Here is a 27,021-nt window from a genome sequence, read left to right as displayed (position 1 = left end):
GTTGAACAGCAAGCAGTGATCAGGTGACACAGATATAGATTAGATTATAGATATGAAGGAAGGTTGGTAAGCTCAACGTGTAGTAAATTTGCAGACAGTGTGAACGGAATGATTGGGTATTTAGCTTATCTAAGCAATGTGGTTAGTAAGACGGTACCTCTCTTTGGCTCGTGTACTTCCTACAGCGCACCCACTGATGGCACTCAAGACCTCAAGGGAGGTGTCCTGCGCCTTGTGGGATCAGGCTCTGGAAGTGAAAAGGCATGTATGCATGCCATCAATGGGATTTGGGGATACAGGATTCCAGTGGCATCTGTAATGCTTCCTTCTAATTAATCTAAGGAAGAATCCTATATAGTTATGAAATGATAGTGAGGAGGACTGGGAGAATGTACAATGCTAGAAAAGATAATTTAACCTCTTTCGTTTAGCTCTTGGTACTGTGACGGGTTGCATCACAGAAAGCCCCTTGGGAGCTGCCACCCGATGTGCAAAGACTACCCCTGCTTCTGTTTTCCCTGCCAGCTCAGGATTCCAGCGCCCTGTCTTGCTGAGCCAGACACTCCCACTGCTCCAACACAGACCCAGAGTCTGAATCACTTGCCCCAAAGCTGCAAGTTTACCTGAAAACAGCTCACAGAAGTGTGCTTGTCTTTAGCATTCAGATGCCCAACTCCCAATGGGGTCTAAACCCAGATAAATCCGTTTTACCCTGCATAAAGCTTATGCAGGGCAAACTCATAAATTGTTCGCCCTCTATAACACTGATAGAGAGATATGCACAGTTGTTTGCCCCCCCAGGTATTAATACATACTCTGAATAAATTACTAAATAAAATGTGATTTTATTAAATACAGAAAATAGGATTTAAGTGGTTCCAAGTAGTAACAGACAGAACAAAGTAAGTCACCAGGCAAAATAAAATAAAATGCACAAATCTATGTCTAATCAAGCTAAATACAGATAATCTCACCCTCAGAGATGCTTCAATAAGTTTTTCTCAGACTGGACACCTTCCAGGCCTGGGCACAATTCTTTCCCCTGGTACAGCTCTTGTTCCAGCTCAGGTGATAGCTAGGGGATTCTTCATGATGGCTCCTCTCCCCCTTTGTTCTCTTCCACCCCTTTATATATCTTTTGCATAAGGCAGGAACCCTTTGTCCCTCTGGGTTTCCACCCCCCCCTCACTGGAAAAGCACCAGGTTAAAGATGGATTCCAGTTCAGGTGACATGATCACCTGTCACTGCAAGACTTCATTGCCCACTTGCCAGCACACACATATACAGGAAGACTAACAGGTAAACACAGCCATCTGCAGACAATGGTCCTGGTTAATGGGAGTCATCAAGATTACAAACCATCATTAATGGCCCACACTTTACATAATTACAATAGGCCCTCAGAGTTGTGTTTTATATTTCTAGTTTTAGATACAAGAGTAGTACATTTCTACAAATAGGATGATCACACTCAGTAGATTATGAGCTTTGTAGTGATACCTTACAAGAGACCTTTTGCACGAAGCATATCCCAGTTGCATTATATTCACTTATCAAATCTTTAAAAAACTATCCCAGTTACATTATATTCACTTATTATCATGTTTTTATAAAACTATATAGACTGGACAATGTCACAGGTACACCTTACCTTGTTCCTGACTAACAATCTTATTATATAAATCCCCAATTCCGAATCTCTAAAGCAGAAACTAGGAGCCAGATGTGCTACTTAACTTGTACACCGCTTTAGTAACTACATTCACTTCAGTGAAGTTTCACTGGTATATAAATGGAGTAACTCAGCTATGAAACAGGCCTAAGTAGCTCTAACCTGTGCAGTAGTTTTGTGATCATAATTCGTTTAGACTCTGCCATACTTGAGCTCACTTACCCTTGAGCTCTGCAGGTGAAAGGCTGACAATTATGGTGTTAGTGCCCTAAAATGGAAATCTTGAAAGATTTCGGAATATCTCATCCTGTCTAATCAGGGAATGAGCCTTTATGGGACACAGCTTTCCCTTAAAAGAGCTCTCACACCCAGCATTGGCAGCTCTGCATGACTATGAGGATCTTGTGGTAATTGCAAAAATAATACATTTTAAAAAATGGCTTTAGTTCTAAGATAATGAGGTTTTTAATCCCATGAATCTTTGGGGCCTGACACACAAATTTTGAACACTTGGGCTTGGCAATACTGATTATCCAAAACTTTCAAACTTTGTCTGACTGGAGCCTCTTCTCCTGCCTTCACTTGTGTACTCTGCCTGTTTTGCAGTTCACGAACTCATGTCTTTTAACTGTCCCCCTGAATTGTAGGATTAAATACACAGGGCTTGATTCGCCTCTCCCAAAGACATAAATCGGAGTAACTCCACTGAAATCAGTGATGGTAGAGCCATGTAAAACTGGGTGAGAGAGAATCTGGCATCCAGTTACTATTTTTAAGTGTTTATGGTTAATCTAAAACTGCTTAATGCCATACTATGACTTTATTATGCAAATATTAGTTTCCATACTTCTGTCATACATATTTCATTATATATAAAAGGATAATAGCAGTTATCATAATGACTTAGTTTGGTACTAATCTGCCAATCGTACGTACTACTGCAGTTTCAGAAATTAATAGCTAGTACTGCAATATAGACACGCTAAAGTAGTTACTGTACTAGGATCTCATCTTGCAAAGAGAGTCAACTTTGCAGAGTCCCAAAGGAGGGTAACTCTTGAGTCTATTCTGGAGTAACTATGTGTGCAGTTGTGACTCTGAGTATTGTGCCCCTTTCTATCACTTTTAGCTCTCATTCTGCCCAAATAAAAGTGCCATAGAGTTTGCTGTCTCCCTACATTCACACTCTTATTTAATAAGTTTTCCAATTATAGAAAAATCTGTGTTCATCTTCAGACTCTCTCTGAGCAGTTAAATGTAGAGGTGACTGCTGAACATCTACAAAAATCTCACTATTGCCATAATTTTGCTTGATGCTGGTATTTGTGTACTTTTTGGCAGAAGACTATGACCTCAAGAGAGCATCAGTACTCAAATCACTGACTTGGATTATACAACAGTACTATAAAAAGCTGTTCTACTAAGCTATGACTCGTGCGTGTGTGTGTTTAAAAATACTCGCCTCATTCATTAGACACTATTGCAGATTCAAACTTCACCACTAGTTAATTTTTCAAAACTAACATAGTATACCTCACCTAACTGAAACTTTGCTTTGATTGCCAGTTTTGCAGTTCAAAAATAATAAAAATAGTCAGTTTGTGATGTTTGAGCTTGGAGAAGATCTATTGGTTAATTTGAAAAGATTTTTCTCTAAAGTGGCAAATTACAAGTGGACTTTATGGCATAAGAGATGACACGCAGTATTGCTTCAAATTTTATTAGCATAAAACTAATATTTGACCTAGAAAATCCATAGGACGTTATTCAGGATCTTCTCGTTCACTCCTTAAGTTTTGACATAGTCTAGACTGTAGATTGATGTTAGGTGTAACTGAATGTTGCACTGTGTATTTCCCAAGCAAAAATCTTCCTTCGTGGTTATATGATTTCCAATTTTATGATCTCTAGTTGTATGAATATAACTTTCTAACGTATATCTGGTACAGGGTTAGTAGTGCAAGGGAAAATCTTTGTGCCTAAGCATTTTGTCCTCGTCGTAGAAAAGTCCATCATTTGTTGACAGTGCATCACTATTTGCTGATATTTAGCTGCCTGGTATTGCAGCAACACGATGATGGAGCCTAGACTGAGTTGTACACATTGAGGTACATGCAGTAGAACGTGCAGATAGCTCCTTTGGAGCGTAGTGGTGATAGGGAAAAGGGATGTGGCAGGCGCACGCAAGAGTTTGTGGGGTTTTTTGGTGGTGGTGGTGTTTTTTTTTTTTGTGTGTAACAGAAAACTTTGCCTTGATTTGGGGACTGAGGTGTTTTTCCCTCCTATTTGCTATCATTATGATTTAATTGCTTCACAGGAGACCTACCTGAAGACAAGTCCCTGCCCCAAATAGCTCACAGTCCAAATGGTGGACATGACAGCCAAGTGAGAATAATACCTTCACCAGGAAGGGGAGAAACACAGGTTACAGAAATGATTAAGTAGTTACTCACCTTAAATATTAACCTTGATGGCTCAGAGGTGAGGTTTTACTTTTTTGTAATGAAAGCCATGCTGTGGAAGTCATATTTTAGGAGTGATTTCTTAAGGTGAATATGAAGGCACCAACAGGGTGGTTTTTTTGGAAGTGACTCTCATGCATAAGGCATAGAATGGCAAGACACTTACATGTTTGTGTTCGAGAGAGAGAAAAGGAGTATTGAGGTGGTTGTTTTTGTTGTTGGAAGCAGAGAATGTAAAAGGAGACTAGACCAGACATAGACTGGGATCTGTGTTGTATGGTAGGCCTTGAAGGCAAGGACAATATGGAGCCAGTAAAGTGACTCATCATGGGATAACATGGCTGAATCAATGGACTATTTGGTGGTAGCATTTTGAATGAAATGGATGGGGACTGGAGTTGGGGCATGGTTTGTATAAAAATTGCTATTGACTGTGGTTCCTGCCTGCAATTGGTGGGACTCCCTCTTCCTCTCCTGCCTTGTCATTACTTGAGATGCAGGAACCTTTGCCCCATAAACACACTCTCTTGCAGATAGTTCAGTTTCAGGGCTCTTTGCCAGTTAGATGTCACTTTCAGGCTGCACAGCTCATTACAAATCTATTCTAGGACCTTGCCTAACTATTAAGCAGCAAGAGGAGGAAGCGAACTCTCTTCCCATGCACACTAAGATGAACTCAGTTCAATCATGGCTGCTATTTTGGTAAGTAATTTTCCCATATCTGGGACTGAGTGACATGAGAATTTGCCCCTGAAAAGGGGGGCAAATATGGGCAGGCCCAAAGGCTAAAGCCAGCAGCACCTAGGCTCTTCTTAGGAGAAAGTACCCCTTTCAAATAGGGAGCAGCTTTAACAGATGCGGAACCTAAGGTGTGGAGCTTCTGCAAGCCCAGCATTCAGAGCCCATTTTGGGGCTGAAATAAGCCCTAATGTTTCTTTTAGGAAGTGAATCATTCCCATTAGTTTCTTGGGAACTATTTCAAGCTTTCTTGACATGAAACTTAGATGTAGACATTTTGAAAACGTTACCCTAAACTTGTGACTGAAAATCATGCATATGTATTAAAAATACCACTTATTTGGTCAGCTACCTCAAGGCCACAAACATTCACAGGGGTGCTTTGGGTGCTTGGCACCTATGAAAATTGGGCTCCAGGTGCACATGCATGTTTTGTGGGTGTACTGTAGGGGAGTAATGTTGAAAATGTGACCCTTAAAATTTATAGCTTTTATTTTATAATAAATGTCAGCTAAAAACTTCTAACTAAAACCAACAGACTATATTTTATTGTGTGATTGTCTGAAAGCATATGCTACTTAACTAGATAAAAAATCTTGGGCTATTATGGAGTGGAGACTTAGTTTTAAATTATCATAATAAAGATGGCATACTTGTTTGAGCTCTACCTCTTGAACAATGATGTAAACAAATTTTGGAGCTGCACTGCCTAGCATTATGATATTGTACTTCTGTATGTGCTTTTCATCCTAAACAAACTCCAAACTCTTTACCAACACACACACTTTATTTAATAAATTAATTCACTCCATAAAGCATGTGTCTGAGCAGCGTCTAAATGGCATAGACTAAAATAATGCAAAACATTAAAATAAAATCAATCACCAGCTAGAACCAAAGGATCCGGCATGATGCAAACTCCATAGCTTTCAAGCAGAGCATCCCATCAAATAACACATAGCATCTGACACGGAGGCATTCCATCACTTACCATACAAGTAGTGCAGCTGCAACACAGCAATACTGGGCCCCCCCACTCCTGCAAAGAGCAACAGAATCCTTAATCACAACAAATGGTCAGAACCGTATTTTATGCCTCATCTTAAAGAGCACGTCCAATAGCAAACTCTTTCCATGCCCTTGTTGGGCATTACTTCAATACTAGCATGGAGAGCAGAGTGCCACCTACTACATCACAATGTATAATTTAGACTTTGGAACTCATTGCCACAGGATGATGTTGAGGCCAAATATTTAGCAACCTTCAAAGAGGGATTGGATGTATATATGGATAACAAGACTATCTAGAGTTATAATATTTCGTAGCTAAGTATTGGAAAAATATAAAACTTCAAGTTAGTACTTATTCCTAGTGTTAGAAATTGTTTTTAGGATGAGACCTTCATGAGGGTGGCAAGATTTTCCCACACCTGCGTACTATGGGTCTCTTGTACCTTCCCTGTAAGTATTGGGCGCTGATTGCTGTCAGAGAGAGGATATTGGACTAGATCAGAGGTGGGCAAACTACGGCCCGGGAGCCACATCCAGCCCTCCAGCCTGTTTAATCTGGCCCTTGAGCTCCCACTGGGGAGCAGGGGCTGGGGCTTGCTCTGCTCCCGCGCTCCAGCCAGGGAGCAGGGTCGGAGACCCCTCTGCGCGCCAAGACTCCCAGAAGCAGCAGCATGTCCCCCTCTGCCGGCTCCAACATTTAAGGGTAGCCAGGGGGCTCTGCGTACTGCCCCCCCACCCCAAGTGCCACCCCTGCAGCTCCCATTGGCCGGGAACTGCAGCTAATGGGAATTCCAGGGGCGGTGCCTGCAGACGGGGTAGCACACAGAGCCCCCAGGCTGCACCTCCATATAGGAGCCAGAGGGGGGACCTGCCACTGCTTCCAAGAGCTACTTGAGGTAAGCACTGCCCGGAGCCTGCATCCCTGACCCCCTCCCGTGCCCCAACCGCCTGCCCTAGCCCAGGTCCCTCTCCCGCACCCCAACCCCCTGCCCAAGCCCAGAGCCCCCTCCTGTACCCTGAACTCCTCATTTCTGGCCCAACCCCAGAGCCCACACCCCCAGCCAGAGCCCTCACTCCCTCCTGCACCCCAACCCCAATTTCATGACCATTCTTGGCCCATCATACAATTTCCATACCCAGATGTGGCCCTCGGCCCAGAAAGTTTGCCCACACCTGGACTAGATGGACCATCCAGTCCAGGCAAGTACTATGAACAAGTATAAAGCACCCTAGCTTTTACTTGGAGGTCTTTTATTCAGGAAGTATTTTATTTTATTTGTGATAACAGGTGAGAGCAAAACCTGTAGTGGTGGAACTGTTAATTATTGATTTCCAGTATAGCCTGGTTGATCTTAGATCACATTTTTTTCCACTGAAAGTTTCTGTCTTATCTATCCATCTGTTCTTGGGATGAGGTCACACTAAGGGAGATGGTATGAGGTAGCTTTTAAGGGCTACATTTCGTTACATAGTTTGGCAAAGGTTAATAAATTATAGCTTTCCAGATTAATGACTTTGTGTGTTCACACTTCCTTCAAGGTTCCATCATAAAGTACAATCAGTTTCCCTTAAATGTCATAACAGGCAAAACAAGAGTGTTTGTGTATGTGGAAAAAGATCAGTTGTCTGAAAATGGAACTACAAAATCCAGAATATAGCTTTGTCAAGAAAACAAAGCAAAATATGCCCTATGAAGAGTCTCTCTCCGTCAAAAATAGTAAACAAGGAGACACTAGATGGCACTCTTAAACTTGGAATGTGACCATGCTTATTTTTAGTGCAGTGCCAGTTATGTGAGGCTGGGGAATTGGGGAGAGACACTGACATTTTTAACGGTTCCCATTGGTGGGGAGAGAAATAAAAAACAATCTGAACCTAAATCTCTTCAGAGGCAGCAGAGAGTTGTGCCACACAGGCTATTGAAAAAAATGTCGAACCCAGTTTCATAGCCTAAATATCATTTACATTAACACACTTTTTATAAGCAATAATGAACATAAACAAATGGAATATACTACACATTTTTTCCTGTATACTTTTTCAGAGTTTAAACATGTCTAAACTTAGGTTTAACATGGTAAGTCCTAGAAATCAGTAAATGTTAGATCTGTTTGGGAGCTTTTGCCCTTGACCTTCCTTCAGTGGGAACAGAATTGGGTAAATGGCCTGAACTCTTTAGGGTAATGTGGGCAGGCTGTGGGATATTGAGACACACAAATCATAAGTGTGCCGGCAGGTTTTCCTGGGTCTCTCTGTACAGGTGGGAGAAGAGAAGCTTTTAACACTAGCCAGCCATGAACTTTCTTGCATATCAAAAAGGGTACCTGTCGTCTTGGAGTTTCTCTGCTCTACTGTGACAAGAGGCATTATAGAGAAGTGGTGCTCTGGAAATTCAGCAGTAGAGCTGGTCAAAACCCACAATTTCTGTCCTGTGGAAAATTCTGATATTTTTAAATTTGGTTTTGTCCCAAATTGGGACAAAATATCAAAATGGAAGCTGTAGTCCAGCAAGGGAGCCCCAGCCCATAGAGAAGAGTGGTGGCATTAAGTACCCAAACTACAACTCCCCGCGGGAGACACTGCAGAAACTCAATCAGACTCAGATTGATATCAAATTAATCTAAAACAAAACTGTTTCTATTTAAAATAGACAAATAGAAGTGTTTTGGTGCATGTTGAAACACCAAAACAAAACATTTCATTTTGATTTTGGCCAATGGAAAAATCAACATTTTGGCAAATTTTCAACTTTGTGGAAACTCCATTTTTCTGTCAAAACAAAGATACCGTTTTATCATTTTCTCTATTCAGTGGGCATCAGTTGTGATCTTAGATGTTCAAGGCCTGATATGCTTGTGCAACTGGTTACACGCAGTATTTGAATTGTTTTGGAAGCTGCATGTATAGCATGACAGACTGCCAGAGGCTGGAGCAGCACTAGCCCCCCTCCCCTTCCTACACACACTTCCAAAGCTGACCTGGTGAATGCCTTCACACACACTGATCTGACAAAATGGTCTACATCCTTGAGGAGCATTATCGACCCCCGTCCAATTAAAGTCAAGAAATGAGAATGCCGGCTTTGCATTGAGTTTGCCATACACGGGTACCTATGAGAGAGAGTATTTTTCTTTGTTTTGTACTAATAAAGTGCTTGGTATTGTACTATGCACAACAGTAAAGACAATTCCTTCCCCAAAGAGTTTACAGTCTAAAAGATTTAATACACAAAAGCGACATATTGGTAAATAACTTAAGAGTTTTGGTGGTTTTTTTCCTTCTTAATTCTCCAAAATTATAATAATTAAGAGCATGGCAGAACAAGTGGGTTTGGAGGACAGGATGGCAGCCTACTAATGTGAAATATAGGGGTTATTGTTCTATTTATTGTCTTTTGTGCCCTACCCCCCCCCCCCCCAAAGGAAAGGGAACCAAGACCCAGGAGACCAGCAGAGAACACATGATCATATTTTGACCATGTGCACAACTTGTTGTGAGTGGCATCTTATTTTGACATCTCAAGTGGGTGAAGCTTGGCTTGTGGGCAGAGTTTCCCCCCAAATTTAGATTCTGATTCTCAGCTGCTTTCGATCAGAGAACGGGGGAGGGGAGGAAGCAAATTGTACTGTGCATGCATGGAGCTCATTACTTAAAATTTATTGAACCATTTTTTCATTCAAAGTTGGCTTTTTACCTAGGTATCCTGTAAGGATGTGGAAGCTGCAAGTAATAATTTATGAGTATTATGTTCCATCTGTTTTTTATTGTGGTGATTACTATGTGACTATAAGGGGTTAATTCATATGAACGAATGGTAGACAATGGTTTGATAACAGTTATTCCACAAATCTGAGACAATGCAGAAAACAAAGCACTTCTGAAGTTTCTCCGAATTCCCTAGTGAGCTGTCTAAATCAATTTAACCAAACTCAAAGAGACTAAGGAAAAAACAAAGGACTTGGTTGGACTTATAAAGGGACACCTTCCTTAAAAGGGGAAGTCAAGGATTTTGAGCTAAGGTGAAGCCAGACTCCAGAGGCTGGGTTGTCTGGGATAAGATAGGTCTACCTAGGACTGAGGTAAGGTATAGATGTAGGTAAGTGTTCTTACTGAGTTAAAAACCATTTTCTGTGCTTATGCTTTGCTATGTTCCTGCTGCTAAGATTGAAAAGGGTGTTCTGCATTGTCATTACAATGTCATTACAACTTACAAGCACCGAATCTAGTTGGGCCTGCTAAGTAGTTATGGTTGACTGACAGAGTGCTGTATTCCGGAGACCTGGTTATATTGTGTGCTGGGAAGTGGGCGGGTGCAAGCCTGCTCACTGCTAAAGGTTCCTCCCCCAGCCTGGGGAGGAGCTACTGGACCCAGTGCTTAACTAAACACAGGGGACAATGAAGAAAAAAAAGTAGTGACAGGTGTGGGGGTCAAAGAGCCAAAACTAGGGAACCAGAAGGGGGCACCGAGCAGAGAACCCCAGACAGCGCCCACTGCTCCGCAAAAGTGTCCAAGGAGCCACTGGACGCTGCCCAGAGGAACTCTGCCCAGATGCATGAATGGATGAAAGAACGAAAACAGGCCCTACAGTCGCAGGCCCCCCCCCTCAGCCAACCTCCTCTCCCTGGTGTTATAAATGGCCACTTTGGCCATGGCTAGGAGGAGGTTGATGAGGTGGTCCCACGACTTCGTGGGGCCATGGATTGGGTGTGCATACATAAAAAGGTGTGGGGAAAAGGACAGCCAGAACCTCAACAAGAGGTTCTGGAGGAGCTGGAAGAGGGTCTGCAACATGGCCTGGAGACCTGGTGTAAAAGGGGGGGAAATTCCATGTTTCCACCCTGAGAGAGTTGAAGGTGCACCTGAAAGGGTGCATTCAGAGACTAGAAAGGATTCAAAGAGGCAGCTAGTGCTGAACTGTGATATCCTTGTTCAAACTGGGGTTGTTTGGTAGACAAAATTAGTTCAGCCATTGTAGAGTTATGAAAGGACAAAATACCTGATTGGAATATATGGAAAATATATGTGACTATGTGTAAAGTGGGAAGGTTCATGTACAGAATTCAGCCAATTATACCAAAACACTCAAAACCTGGGTTGAGGCTGAGCAGGCAAACCTTATAGGTATTGAAGGCATCTCCTTGGATATATTTATCCTAATGTGATTTTGTACTGTTTTAGTGAATACATGAATACATTAATATTAATATGAAGAGATAAATGTTGGCTGCTATATAAACTTTGTATCTGGGAAGGATTGGGGTGGTGCTCACTTGGGGGCTATTTGGTCTAGCTTGCAATGTGGGGTTGTATGAAAATGCTTTGTTCGGTCTAATTTTAAATGTCTCATGTGATGCATTTCCATCAGTTCTCTTGGGGAAAGTGTTCCACACTCAGTGCTAAGATGAATGTAGGGAAAAATTTCCTAAAACTTAAAAAGGGATATATTTAGCATGAACAGGATGAAATTAAGCATAGGTGCCATCCTAAACAAATATTTTCCACTTCTTTTTTACACAAAGGACATTCTCTACACTACTTTCTGGTATTCATCTAAACACTAAAACTACAAGTACTTGGAGACAGTCAACATTGTCCCACATTCACACAAACAACCTTCTAGTCAATGTTTAACTAAGCCATTCCTATTCAGTTGTTTTTAACCTTTCCTTCTAAATAAATCCCCTCCCACCCTGGCTTGTAGTGATTTGCATTCTTCTTATCTCCTTTCTTCCAGGTGGTTGAGATCTTTGTGTTACCAAGATACTCAGAACTGTATGTAGTATCCTAAATATTATCCGTCTTTCTCTGCATGCCAGTAGTATTTCCTCCCTGGCCTCTGATGTGATACAACAGTAACTTAGATTGTAAGCAGTGTTTGTACAGTGCTTGGCACACTGGGGTCCTGGTCCATGACTAGGAGTCCTAGGCACAATGGTAATACAAATAATAATAATTACATCCCCAAAATCACAATGTATTTTTCTTTGCATCATTTCATTAATACTCCTCTATAATTTTCTCGCCACTGTTGCCTGTCGGACTTCTTTCATATCTGTGTTCTACTGTACTATTCTCTCCTGTTTTTCTAGATTGGCTCCATTTATTTCCTTCCCTTAACTTCTGTAAATTCCTTGTATTACTTCTGTCCTTTCTACTCTTACTGTCTCTTTCCAAATTAGGTTCATAAGCAACATTAGGTCCCACTCCTGCCAAGTGACCCATTGGCCTTTCTTTAGCTATAAGGTTTTACTCGTGTGGATCACTGTACAGTATCAGGGCCTTAATGTGCTCTTTTTACTCCTTCATTCAGATACTAAATAGAAGTTATGTAAAACAGGGTGCCCCAAGGGGCACACCTTCCAACAACTTGATATCTTGATGTATAGACACTGGAACGCCGCTATAAAGCGTCCCACGATAACGCGAATTTGTTTATAACGCGGGGCGAGTCTGGCCCCGGCGGCTGCAGCAGGCAAGGGGCGAGTCTGGCGGGCGTGGGGCGTTTGGGATCCATACCGCAGCGGCTGCAGCAGGAGCAACTCTCCCTGCAGTCCCAGCGCGCCCCTGGGGTTCTCACCTCTGTCCCTGGCAGGGCCGGCTCCAGCCCACGTCCTTCTCTCCCCGCCGACCGTTGTAGGGGGCGGCAGCGCAGAGGAGGGGAGCGCCCTGCTGGGAGCGAGCTGCAGAGTGGCGCGGAGCCCTCCCGGCAGTCAGCGCGGCAGGCCAGCGGCGGTCGTCTTCGGGGGCCCTGCTCCCCTGGCCAGAGTGCTGGCCGGAGCGCGGCAGCCCAGTGGCCCCACGACCCCGGCCGGAGCACGGCTGCCCCATGGCCCTGCGACCCCAGCCGGAGCGCGGCAGCCCCGCGGCCCCGGCAGCCCTGCAGCCCCGCAACCCCGGCAGGAGCACCGCCAGCTGGAGCGCGGCAGCCCCATGGCCCCGCGACCCCAGCCGGAGCGCGGCAGCCCAGTGGCCCCACGACCCCGGCCGGAGCACGGCTGCCCCATGGCCCTGTGACCCCAGCCGGAGCGCGGCAGCCCCGCGGCCCCGGCAGCCCTGCAGCCCCGCAACCCCGGCAGGAGCTCCGCCAGCTGGAGTGCGGCAGCCCCATGGCCCCGCGACCCCAGCCGGAGCGTGGTAGCCCCGCGGCCCCACTCTCCTCCCACTCAATAATTCATAGAAATCTAAGGCTGGAAGAGACCTACAGAGATCATCCAGTCCAGTCCCCCTCTCGCCCCCGGGTGGTGAGGCTGGACCAAGCATACGGACCATCCCTGACTGGTGTTTGTCTAACCTGTTCTTAAACTTTGAATGTTGGATTCTAGAATCTCTTTTGGAAGCCTATTCCAATGCCTAACTATCCTTATACACCTCTACCTCGATATAACGTCCTTGGGAGCCAAAAAATCTTACCGTGTTATAGATGAAACCGCGTTATGTTGAACTTGCTTTGATCCGCCGGAGTGCGCAGCCCCGCCCCCCCAGAGCACTGCTTTACCACATTATATCAGAATTCGTGTTATATCGGGTCACGTTATATCGGGGTAGAGGTGTAATTAGAAAATTTTCCCCAATATCCAACCTAAATCTCCCTTGCTGCAGATTAAGCCGATTACTTCTTGTCCTACCTTCAGTGGATGTAGAGAACAGTTGATCACAGTCCTCTTTATAACAGCCCTTAACATATTTGAAGACTGTTATCAGGTCTCGCATCAGTTCTTTTCTCAAGATTAAACATGCCCATTTTTTTAAAACATTTTTTTATAGGTCAGGTTTTCTAAATCTTTTAGCATTTTTGTTACTCTCCTCTGAACTGTCTCCAATTTATCCACATCTTTCCTGAAGAGTGGCACTCAGAACTGGACACAGTACTGTAGCTGAGGCCTCAAAGTGCCACGTGAAGTTGGACAATAATAACCCATCCCCAGAGCCCTACCAAATTCAAGGTCCATTTTGGTCAATTTCACGGCCATAGGATTTTAAAAATTGTAAATGTCATGACTTCAGCTATTTAAATCTGAAATTTCAGTGTTGTAATTGTAGGAGTTCTGACCCAAAAAGGAATTTGGGGTGGGGGTGGGGGAGTCACAAGATTATTGTAGGGGGAGGTTGCAGTACTGCTACCCTTACTTGTGCACTGCTACTGGCAGCAGTGCTGACTTCAGAGCTGGAGGGCGGCGGCTGCTGGCTGGGAGCCCAGCTCAGAAGGCAGAGCCAGCAACAGTGCAGAAGCTATGGTATTACCACCCTTACTTCTACGCTGCTGACTGCAGAACTGGGCCCTCAGCCAGCAGCCACCACTCTCCAGCCGCCCAGCTCTGAAGGCAGCAGCGCAGAAGTAAAGGTGGCATGGTATGGTATTGCCACTCTTACTTCTGCGCTGTTGCTGGCGGGGCGTTGCCTTCAGAGCTGGGTGCCTGGCCAACAGCCGCCGCTCTCCAGCCACCCAGCTCTGAAGGCAGTGCAGAAGTAAGGGTGGCAATATCACAACCCCCCTAAAATAACCTTGCAACCCCCCTGCAACTCCCTTTTGGGTCAGGACCCCCAATTTGAGAAACGCTGGTCTCCCCCATGAAATCTGCATAGTATAGGGTAAAAGTACACAAAAGACCAAATTTCACGAGGGGAGATCAGATTTCACAGTCCGTGACGTTTTAAGGCCGTGAATTTGGTAGGGTCCTAGATATTAGCCTTTTTTTTGCAACTGCATTACATTGTTGACTCATATTCAATTTGTGATCCACTATAAACCCCAGATCCTATACTACTACCTAACTAGATAGTGCCCCTTGTGCGTTTGATTTTTTTTTCCCCCCTTGGCAATATTGAATTTCATCTTGTTTATTTCAGATCAATTCTCAATTTTGTCATAGTCATTTTGAATTCTAATCCTGTCCTCCAAGGTGCATGCACTCCTCCCAGTTTGGTGTTATCTGCAAATTTTATAAGCATACTTTCCAGTCCATTATCCAAGTCGTTAATTAAAATACTGAATAGTACCAGACCCGGGATTGACTCCTGGTGGGCCCCACTAAATATGTCCTCCCACTTTGAGAGTGAACCACAGACTGTACTCAAAGAGTAGTTATCATTCAACCAGTTGTGCACACATCTTATAGTAACTTCATCTAGACTACATTTCCCTAGTTTGTTTATAAGAATGTCATGTAGGACTGTGTCAAAGGCCTTTCTAAAATCAAGACATATCACATCTACTTCATCCTCCCACCCCCATCCACTAGACCAGTAACCTGTCAAGGAAGGAAACTGGATTGGTTTGGCATGATTTGTTCTTCACAAATCCATGTTGGCTATTATAACCTATTATCCTCTAGGTACTTACAGATTGATTGTTTAATATTTTATTTCAGTATCTTTCCAGGTATCAAAGTTAGGCTGACTGGTCTATAATTCCCAAGATCCCACCCATCCTCTAACCTCACAACGATAATTGCTAACATTTCTAAGATTGCTTCAGGTAGTTCCTTAAGTACACTAAGATGAATTTCATTGGGCCTTGCTGACTTGAATACCTCTAACTTAACTAAATATTCTTTAACCTTCCCCCCCCCCACACACACCCATTCTGGCTTGTGTTTCTTCTCCCTTGTTGTTAATATTGATTCTGTTAAGCATCTGGTCACAGTTAAACTTTTTTAGTGAAGACTGAAGCAAAGTAGACATTAAACACCTCAGCCTTCTTTATATCATCAGTTATTAGCTCTCCTTCCTTTCAGAGTAGTGGACCAGGTCTTATCATTTGGATATTTCTGTTACTTGTTCTAGAAATGCCTCATCCACTTCCTTCTAATTTGGTGGTCTTTAGTAGACCCCTTCCATAACATTCCCAAGTTTCCCACACCACCTTCATCTTTTGCCAGAGACTTTCAACTGGTCTACCTCTCACCTCCTTCTAGACCTCAGAAGAAGTGCATGTATTATTGATGTATAATGCAACACCTCCTCCCTTTTTTCCCCCCGACCTGTCCTTCTGAACTAGGAATGTCTATCAACATTTTTCAGTTTATCCTATTTTCATTACTTCCTAGTTATTCATATTATTTGTTAAACACAGATGTTAAACAAAGTTTGTAGTTCAGATAGTCCAATGTTGTCACTCTCTTAGTGTCCTTCATCCATTTTAATGAACTTCTCATTAAATCTTTTAGTGACAACAATAAGCCCAAAGCGGTAAACACTCTAAGGGTCTTGCTCTGCAAACACTACTTTACATGAATAGTCCCACTGATCTTGTAAATACTTTTCAATCTAATGCCAGCTCTTCTTCCATTCCCTCCCCACCGCTAGGATAATTCTCACAATGGAACTTTATAACCTGCTAACTTTCAGTTAGCTAGGTAAGAGGTTTGTTATCTCTAATGTGCCACACAGCAGGTGTGTGTATGGAAATAAAATGTTAGCTCATAGCAGAGTATTCCCATTTAAGTCAACATTCCCGTTTGAGTTTGAAAGGCTGTTCCCTTCAATCGGTGTCTGTTGAGTAGGGTCCTGAACCTCACAGTATTTTGTGCAGAGTCTGCCTGCATGGAGCTCATACCAGGATTGGGACCTAAGAACAAAAGGTGTGATGCAGACTTACTATACATCAGTATTTCCAACCCCTGGCATTCTAAAATCATGATTTATATTTTTTAATTACCTTTATTTTATTTTTTTTCATTTGCTTTCTGGTTTTGAGCCTTTAGGTTTATGGTTTCAAGATTGCTTTTACAGCCTTGAGGACTAGCAACTGCCTTTTTTATTGTTTTTATTTTAAATGCAAGCTGAAATTCTCACGTAATCTCCCAATTCTAAGAGCTGGCATGTGAAGAAAACACCAAATATTGGGAGACTTGCTATGAAATCATGAGAAGTGACAACAGTGAAATAATTGTGCTTATTGTATGTCATAAAGTTTCCAGATAGTACAGGGATTCTGAAGAATTATGAATTAGGGGGGAAAGTGTATTGACTGTAATATATAACTTGGCTAGATTTTGAACAGCGTTTTCATTACCCTAAGTGGCAATAAGTATAAAATCTCATCAAATTAAATGCAACATTTTTTTAAAATATTGTAATAAGAGTCTCTCAAAAGTGACACTTCTGTCTCTCAAAACTTACTTTATAATCATCTTGGAATATGTACCAATGAGCTCATTCTGTAAAGCACTTATTAGTTTGCAGTAAAAGTATAATGGGTACCTATTGAATGCGCCTAAAAACTGGAGTTGGGCCTCATGTGTGACAGTTTTCACATTTAACAAGAGTGAAACACATTGTTCAGACCTTACGCCTTATTCATCAGGCAGTCACCCGGCATGAAAGTTGCTATAGAGAAATACTCAACTTTGAGGGGCCCTGCTTCCCGAGAAACTCTGCACAGCAATATAAAGTTAAAATGTATGACTTTTATCAGATGGCAGAGAGCTGTGAAATATATTCCTGATTCACAAAGAAAGCATCTGAATGCAAGGAAGTTATAAATAGGGGGCAATAAAGGGGTATGTTTTAGGTGCCAAGACTCTGAATATAATATTTCAACAGCAATCTGAACAATTCTCTAGTATTCATAGCACTGCCAGCAAGTAGCAGTTGACCAGACAGCATAGGTAATTATTTTCTTGGTCTTGACCTATATGTAATTTCAGCTGCTGGAAATACCTCTAAGGATAAACTTTGTTTTACACTGTTTTAAATAAAAATGAATGCCAACTTTCACAAGCAAGAGGATAATTTGCTGTTAGTGATAAACAATTGAAACATGTTGGTTTGATAAAGTATAACCCTTAAGCCACTTCCTTACATGATCTCTTTAATGTCTTCAAAAAGTTTCTCCAGCTTATCACATTCTAATCTTATCTGGCAGTATGACACATGCCTTGAGGGGACTACAAACTGTTTTTTCAAAGACTTATACCATTATAGTCCTCACAAGGCTACAGGGATCCTATAACATGTCTCCTGGGTCTGACTACATAGAATTGCTGTTTCTTTGCACACAGATACATACATTTTAAGAGTGATTACACTCATGCAAAGTTCTGGGAAAGCATGAAACATTTTGAGGTACAAACTTAGTGTTATTGCAAAAGGAAACAATCATGTTGCTTATATATATGTAAAAATTGAATATTACTTTTATACATGTAACTTTCAAAACAAAACTTTTTTCTAAGGGTGTGTGTTTAAATGAGGGAAATATACAGCTAGTAGAAGCCATAGTTTACTCTCCCATTTTTAGGATGTAGTTCACATCAGTCTTTGTTTGTTGTCTTCTTCTTTCAACAAACAGAAATCTCACTCATAACTCAGATATGCTGATATTAGTTATCTCAAATTTAATTCTGGAATGAAATCATAGGGTCTTCCCAGGCATTTGCTCACATTCATCCTTCACAAGAGTTTATTTTAGCACTTTGCAGGTCCAGCTACCTGACTAATAGTAGTATAGCTTTTGTTTAGATGAACTTTATTATTGATATTCTGTTAACAAAAACATTTGATATCTATTGGACTCTGGAAAAAGGAATTTAAAAGCCAAATTAAAACAGTGACCTAAAAAGCACACTGGAGGGTTTAAATGATTGGGATACAACTAGAGCTGGTCAGACTCCTTCAATCCTGCTACCCTGCAGAATATTTCAACATCTTAGTGAAAAAAATCAAAAACTCTGTTCCGAAAACCAAAAATTTTGATTCGGAAATGCCTTTTCGTTGTAGTGAGGGTGCCCTATGTCCCAAATATCCTCTGTGCACTGGGCTCCCTAGTTGGACTACATATATCATGGTGCACCTCAGTCTCCCCTTTTCTTGAACGTCCATGCTGCATCCTGGGAATACCTGGTCATCAGTGCATCATAAGAGACATAGGCGCCAACTTTTCCAGGCGCCGGTGGATGCTCGCCCCCGGCCCCGCCCTGCTTCCACCCTCTCCTGCCCGCCCCCATCCCAAACCCTTCCCCAAAGTCCCCGCTCCAACTCCGCCCTCTCCCTGTCCCTATTGGACCCCTTCCCCAAATCCCCACCGGCCCCGCCTCTTCCCCGAGCACGCCGTGTTCCCTCTCCTCTTCTCCCCCCTCCCCCCCCCAGCGCTTGCTGCCGCGAATCAACTGTTTCGCGGCAGGAAGCACTGGGAGAGAGCGGGGAGAAGCGGAGCCGGGGCATGCTCAGGGGAGGAGGCAGAGCAGAGGTGAGTTCGGGTGTGGGGGCGGGGCAGGAAGCTTGCACCAATTTTTTCCCCCTTATCACAGAGTTGGCGCATGTGATAAGAGATGCATTCCTGCAGGGGAGCATGGCCCACATAGAGTGGGGACATGAGACACCACAGGAGCATTTCTGAATCAAAAAATTTGGTTTTCAGCTGAAAATTTTTTGGTTTTCAAGTGTTTGGCTTTTCAATGAAAACAGACATTTTCTGCAGAAAGCAGACACTTCTTTCATTCATTGAACCCCCCCCCCCCCCCATTTTTGTTTTTGTTTTGTTCAAAACACATAGACCGAAAACTTTTGATCCACCCTACCTACATCTTCAGGAAGATCTCTCCCACCCAATCTACTCCCTCTTCTGTTCCAAGCATTGGAACTGCCGGGTATGAGGCAAAATATGCTGTAGAATTGGAGGCTGAACCTTTTCCAGTAACTTTGGTAAATGTATCTTCACTCGTATTAGTCCATAGAGCACATGCAGCTAAAACTTCATCTGGTATATTATTTATGGCTTCCGCTATGGCAGTGCATGTTTGCAGCTCTGAGAGCTAGTACTATGAAATACTTAAAGACATTGGGCTACATTCATTACTGGTAAATGAGCACGACACACTGATTTCAGCAGAACTGTACCATGACTAAATTTGGCCCACTGACAGAATATTTCCAGCTGCATTTCTGAAAGGCGTTCCATTAAATGTTTCATTGAGATGTTGAAGCCTGTCAAGACACATTTTTAATCCATTATTTTCTAATAGTTTGTTATGGAGTATAATTACTTTCTAAAGATCTTCTTAACTCGTCTCTGTGGGGCTAACATGACACCCGTCTTGCAGGCTCATTTCTGCCTTCAGGAACATATAAGCCACTCCCATTAGACCACTGACTTCAGAGGAGTTGCTGTGTTCCATACCAGTGGGGTTTTTAAACAGGATTTTTATGTGTTCTTTCCAGAAAACAGCACTCCTGGGAACTACATAAACGGTGTGGCCAACTCTCGCGATTTTCCCCCCAGTAACAGGATTGTGGCTAGGCTGGAACCTGGTCTTGTGATGACATGAGAAACTCCAGTCCTCCTAGCAAATTTGAGCCCTCTGATGGGTTGTCAGCCCCAATTGCTGCCTCCTGAGGCTGAACAACCTATCAGCACTGCTGTAGGCAAAGCGCTCTCCTCCTTCCCAGGGCCGGCTTTAGGCCGATTCCCCCGATTCCCCGGACTCGGGCCCCGCGGGTAAGAGGGTCCCACGGGTAAGAGGGCCCTGTGCCTTAGGCTCACCCGGCGGCGGTCTGCTCCGGTGGCATTTCGGCAGCAGGGGAGGGTCCACTCTGGGGTCTTCGGTAGCATTTCGGTGGTGGGAGGTCCTTCAGTGCCGCGGAAGACGCGGAGTGGACCCCCCGCCGCTGAAGTGCCGCCGAAGACCTGGACCGCGGAATCGGGCCCCGCAGGTCCTAAAGCCGGCCCTGCTCCTTCCCTTCCCCCCAGCAACCCAAAGCAGTTCCCAAAGGTGTGGGGGGAGGCAGCTATAAAGCCCAGCAGCCCCCCCACACCAGCACCACCTGGGACAGGACGGTTTGTTTCCCTCCACCTCTCTGCAGCACGTGGCCTGGCCTGGGAAGGGGCGGAAGGAGATGAAGAACTCTTGGAACTGCCCCCACACTCTGGAAGGGGAAGAAAGGGACCCTGTTGAGCCTGGGAGAGGAGGCTGAACCCCAGGAGGAGCAGAAGTGAGGCTAGGGAGCAGAACTGCTGGGAGGGCTGGACAGGGCTAATCTTCTGGAGGTGCTGTACTGATGGGGGTGGGGATGCTGAACTGCAGTGGGGGCTGAATGGCTGGGGGAAGGGGATGGGGGTAGACTATATTGGGGGAAGAGCCGAGAGAGGGCTGTGGGGAGCAGAACTGATGTGGGAATAGGGGGGCAGGATTTATTGGGAGGCTGGGGGTCAGAATTAATTGGTGGGCTGGGAATGGACAGATGTGGGGATGGACAGACATGAGAGCTCCTGCAGCGATGCCCCAAAATCATCCTACCCAGTAAATTTGGGACACTAGTTGCCCATTGATTAAATTCATTCTAGGCTACTGAGGAGGGCTGTGATCAATTGTTCTCCATGTACACTTGAAGGTAGGACAAAAAGCAATGGGATTAATCTGCATCAAGGGAGATTTAGTTTAGATATTAGGAAAAACTTGCTAACTATAAGGTAGTTACATTCTAGAATAGGCTTCCAGAGGAGGTTGTGTGATCCCCATCACTAGAGGTGTTTAAGAACAGCTTTCACAAACACCTGCCAGAACATAAGAATGGTCATACTGGGTCAGACAAATGGTCCATCTAGGCCAGTATCCTGTCTCTGACAGTGACCAGTGCCAGCTGCTTCAGACGAAATGAACAGAATAGGGCAATTTTGAGTGATCCATCCCCTGTCGTCCAGTCGCAGCTTCTGGCAGAGGTTGGGGGGGCACACAGAGTATGGGGTTGCATCCGTGAACATCTTGGCTAATAGCCATTGATGGACCTATCCTCCATGAATTTATCTAATTCTTTTTTTAACCTGGTTATACTTTTGGCCTGCACAACATCCCCTGGCAACAAGTTCCACAGGTTGACTGTGCGTTTTGTGAAGAACTACTTCCTTTTGTTTGTTTAAAATCTTCTTCCTATTAATTTCATCATTTCATTGTGTAATTTGAAGAGATAAATGACACTTTCCTATTTACTTTCCATATCATTTATGATTTTATAGACATCTGTCATATCCCGCTTTAGTTGTCTCTTTTTTTCCAAGCCAGACAGTCTGTCTTTTTTTAATCTCTCCCCATACGAATGCTGTTCCATACCCCTAATTTTTGTTGCCCTTTTTTGTACCTTTTCCAATTCTAATCCTTTTTTTTTTTTTTTTGAGATGGGAAAACCAGAACTGCATGTGTTATTCAAGGAATGGGTGTACCATGGATTTATATAAAGGCCTTATGATATTTACTGTCTTCTTTTCTATCCCTTTCCTAATGGTTCTTAAAATTTTGTTTGCATTTTTGATTGCCAGTGCACATTGAGGGGATGTTTTCAGAGAACTATCCATGACTCCCAAGATTTCTTTCATGAGTGGTAATAGCTAATTTAGACCCCATCATTTTGTGTATATATAGTTGGGATTATTTTTTTCCAATGTGCATTACTTATCAACAGTGAATTTCATCTGCCACTTTATTACCCAGTCACCGAGTTTAGTGAGATCCCTTTAACTCTTCATAGTCAGCTTTGAATTTAACTATCCTGAATAGTCTGCACATTTTGCCACCTCACTGTCCATTCCTGTTTCCAGATTATTTATAAATATGTTGAACAGCACAGATCCCACTATAGCTCCTTAGGGAACTCCCCTATTTACCTCTTTCCATTAAAGGAATAAATAGTCAGTTTTCACTTCTTGTTTCCTATCTTTTAACCAGTTACTTATCCATGAGAAGACCTTCCTTCTTATCCCGCAACTGCTTAGTCTGCTTAAGAGACTTTTTTGTGGGACCTTGTCAAACGCTTTCTGAAAGTCAAAGTACACTATATTGACTGAATCATCTTTGTCTGCATGCTTGTTGACATCCTGTAACAGGGTGTGCTTTTGCTCCTGTCTTTTTCCCCACAGAAACTGCGCAGACTCCAGTGGTTGTGCGTTCACAGCACCCTCCATGTTAAATTCCGTCCATCACTACCTGAACAATCACCATGCAACAGTCTGTTTACAGTATCTACCAGTGCTTTTGGCCCTCTCCTCAGGAGCTGAGGGGAACAGAGGTCTCCCTTCCCTGAGGCCTCCATGTGACTGCACTCACCTAGCCTGGTCTCTCCCCCCCCCCTTGCACTTCCTTCCTGTGCCTCTTTATCAGATTTGGGCTGAGGGACTAATTGCCTCTGTATCCCACCCAGTTGGCTAGCCTGATTATCTAATTACCTCCATCAGCTTTCTCTGGGGAACTAATTGGCATCTAAGGGTATGTCTGTGGAGCAAAGGAAAAACCCACAGCTGGCCCATGCCAGCCAACTCAGGCTCATGGGTCTCAGGCTGCAGGGCTGTTTTATTGCTGTGTAGACTTCTGGGCTCAGGCTGGAGCCCAGGATCTGGGACCCTCCCACACCACAGGGCTCCAGCCCGAGCACTAGTACCTGTGGGGTAAGAGAGTCCCTGAGCCCAGAAGTCTACACAGCAATGCAACAGCCCCACAGGCCTGAATAGGCTAGCATGGGCCGGCACTGCTGTCTAGTTGCTGTGTAGATATACGCTAAGTGATCAGAGGGCTTGCTCACTCGTTAGCCTCTAGCACTTTGTCACATACCCTCAGAGAATTCTACTAGATTGATGAGGCATGATTTACTTTACAAAAGCCATGCTGACTCTTCCCTAACACATTGGGTTTATGTATGTCACACAATTCTGTTCTTTAATATAGTTTCAACCAATTTGCCTGATACTGAAGTTAGATTGCCATGATTGCCCCTGGAGCCTTTTTTAAAAATTGGCATTACATTAGCTACCCTTCAGTCATCTGGTACAGAGGCTGGTTTAAGTGATAGGATACATACCATAGTCAGTAGTTCTGCAATTTCATATTTGAGTTTCTTCAGAACGCTTGGGTAAATACCATCTGGTCCGGGTCATTTATTGCAGTTTAATTTTATCAGTTTGTTCTAAATCCTCCTCTATTGACACCTCAGTCTGGGAGTGTTCCTCAGATTTATCGCTGGAAAAAGTGGCTCTGGGGTGGACATCTCTCCCACATACTCTTCAGTGAAGACTAACGCAAAGTATTCATTTAGCTTCTCCACAACGGCCTTTTCTTTCTTGAGTGCTCCCTTAGCACCTTGATCACCCAGTGGCCCCACTGACTGTTTAGCAGGCTTCCTGCTTCAGGGATGGTCTAGGGTTTACCTGGTCTTGACTCAGTGCAGAGAGCTGGATTTGGCCTTTCAAGGTCCCTTTCAGCCCTGCATTTCTATTATTCCAATTGTCACACTCATGGGCAGGGTGAATTCAAAAGTCAAAAGAGCAAAAACTACAATATAATGTTTTTTTAAAAAAAATCTCATTGGGGGGGTGTGGGTCTGATTCAAGATTTTTGATCTCTTAGTGATAGTGCATAGTAGTGCAACAGTGTCAGGTAAATGTGCAAGTGTCAACGTACCCAGAAGCAGGAAAATGGGAATTTGAGGAAAAAGAAAAATGACTGAAAAGCGAGACGCTCGCTATCACTGTGCTGAACTTACTTAAATATAGTTCCTGTTCTTGCTCCCATTGAAACCAATAGCAAAGTTTATATTGAATCAGTAGGATCTGGCTCCTAGGTAGTGTTATGACATTGAAGTCCAAGGAAAGTTGCACACTACAAGGCAGAATTTAGTCTGGGTATGATTAACCACTGAGGGACAAAGAAAACAACTCCAACTCTAAAGATAGCATGAGTAATGCTCATACATCTATATCTCCCAACTTTCAAACCTGCCAGTTTGACACAATCAAAATGAGACAAACATCTAAAATACACAGCACTTGTCTTGTTGCGTGTTGTGCCATAATTAAGTTTTTTCAAATAAATCCTTTTAATTGACCATGAAAATACATCTATTCAATAAACGCAGTTTTTAAAAAGGGAAAAAGGGAAGGTCTCCTCATTTGGATAATAAAGATTCCCTTCCCTTGGACCCGTGAGTCATCAGCAGGGTTTGAATTCTGTACCTTCAGATCCCCAGCAAATATCTCTATAAGTTGAGGTTAAGGAGTAACTATTATCCTCTGTGTGAACCTGCGGGGGTGGGGAGGGGGGAGAAGAGAGAAGGCACAACACATACTTTGCTAGCTGTTTGCACAAGTATTTGCTAGACAGCAGTAAAATTTAGGGAGTCAGGATTCCTGGACTCAATTCCTGGGTCTGGAAAAGGAATGTGGCCTAGTGGTTAGAGTAGTGGACTGCCGTATCTGAGCAGTTAGCTCTGGCACATTCATTCTGAGATGCAGTGTGGCTGAGCTCATAAGATTTGGGTCTGTGCATCTACTTGGATGGAGTGGCTCTCTGCTCCGTAGAACATTGGCTTGGAAGTACAGTGAAACATGGAGCATGATTTGGCTGATGTGCAATATATACTGTAAAATCCAGTATACGTACAGAGTTCTGCAAACAGCAAAAGTAAATGTCCTGTAATTCTACTACAGCAGCAGTTGTTTTGTGATGTCTATAGATTTTATGTCATTTTTATATACAAATTAAAATAAGTTTGCAATGTGCACTTTAGTATTTTTCTGAAAGTCTGCAATGAGAACTGTAACATGAAGGTGTTATTTTAAGTTCTAATTTTTGATGACAAAAATACCTAATTGCATAGAACACACTCTCCTTTCAGCGAGTAAGTTTCAAGTAAGAAGTCAAGATCCCCAATGCAGTTGTCTGCTAACCAGCATTATCTCGGCCAAAGTAAATCCAACAAGCGGTCCTGTGTGAATGCAGACAGACCTATTCATTACAGTTTGTACAGGAGAAAGTTGCATTGGAATTTTCCTGAGGCAGTCTAACATCTGGACTTTTACAGAAAGTTTACTCTTCAGTAAAATAGTAGTAAATCTTAGGGAAACATTGTACCCTTTTGTTTAATTAAATTGGTATTTCTTTAGTAAGCTGTTACCAAACTATGGTTGTGTTTTTTATTAAAAAAAAATTGTGGTAATAGACAAAAAAATAATAAATGGTGTTGTCTTTTATTAAGTTTAGGTGTCATGTAAGCATGAAACTAACTAAGTGAAGTATGTGTGTGTGGCTGTGTCTTAAACCATGACTGTGTCTGGTTACAAAGCACCTATTGACTTGCTTGGACCTACTTCATTTATTAAGTCTTAAACTGCTTATTTAAGAAGTTGGCTACATTGTCTGTAAAGTGCTATACACATACAGTAATAATAAAATACTTTCCAAACACCATAACTTGTTGAGCATGATGTAATGAGGATATGGTAATAGATTAGAGGTTTTTTGTTTTCAATAAAGCATTGGCTTATAAACTTAGAAATCGTACTTGAGAAGAGCTGTGCTGTACATCTTTAGGAATCTTACTTAGGAAGCATGTATAGTGCTTCTCCATTAGCAAACCTTTCACTTCAAGCTGCTGTTTTAGAACAAGACTCTATGTAGGAGGTTGGGGATGGCACACAGAACCTTTTCCCCACCCCCTCTTGAAAAGTCCATCTAAAGGCCAACCAGAATTGAGGCGCATAGGAACTGCTCTGGCCCTACCCTCTGGGGACTCGAAATCATGCCAAAGGGGTATTGGATAGAACAACTACCCCACTCCTCTTCCACCCTGGCTCATGGAATGGGACTAGTGCACTGGAGGAGTGGCAGTGAGTTTGCTTCACCTATCCACTGGGGTGTCTAAGGAGGCACAAGGTCTTTCAATATTTTCATTGTGGCAGTCCACATTACTCCTTCCTCCAGCTATGCCTAACTGGCACGATCAAACCACTAGTAAACTGACAAACACTTAGGCTATGTCTACACTACCCTGTGCTGCTAAAAGGTGCACAGGATAGCTGTTCTTTGTCAGCAGGAGAGAGCTCTGCCGCCGACAAAAAACTTCCACCCCCAAGTAGAGGCGATAGCTTTGTCGGCAGAAGAGCTCTCCCGCCAACAAAGCGCTGTTCACACCTGCGCTTTTCATCGGTAAAACTTTTGTCATTCAGGAGTGTGTTGGTTTTTTTCACACCCCTGAATGACAAAAGTCCAGTGTAGACAAAGCCTTAGAGTGGTCTCCAGCACTTAATGTATGCTTGTTATGTGTCTCCATTTAAATGTTAGTAAATAGCATTGGTTTATAACAGAGGCTCTCTAGCCTCTTATTCTCTGGATTATTTGATAAATTCTCCCATGGACCTACCTCCTCTCTCAAAACT

The 27,021-nt window shown here is 43.2% G+C and overlaps 1 protein-coding gene across 5 annotated transcripts in view; it reads left to right on the top strand.

Annotated features, from left to right (window-relative positions):
• Window positions 1-27,021, top strand: part of PRICKLE1 (prickle planar cell polarity protein 1) — a 116,134-nt gene that overhangs the window by 7,691 nt on the left and 81,422 nt on the right. Inside the window, exon 2 of one of the 5 annotated variants that reach the window (XM_024100587.3) lies at window positions 11,620-11,657. The exons of 3 other annotated variants lie outside the window; for them this stretch is intronic. The gene's annotated coding sequence lies outside the window, so the exon portion shown is untranslated. Of the gene's footprint in view, window positions 1-11,619; window positions 11,658-20,686; window positions 20,817-27,021 lie in introns of those variants that run through there. One more of the 5 variants, XM_065557276.1, reaches the window with a different exon arrangement.

The sequence above is a fragment of the Chrysemys picta genome, chromosome 1 (assembly GCF_011386835.1).
Source record: "Chrysemys picta bellii isolate R12L10 chromosome 1, ASM1138683v2, whole genome shotgun sequence".
Lineage (NCBI taxonomy): Eukaryota > Metazoa > Chordata > Testudines > Emydidae > Chrysemys > Chrysemys picta.
Note: the sequence above shows the minus strand (reverse complement) of the source record. Positions and strands in the feature narration are given on the sequence as shown.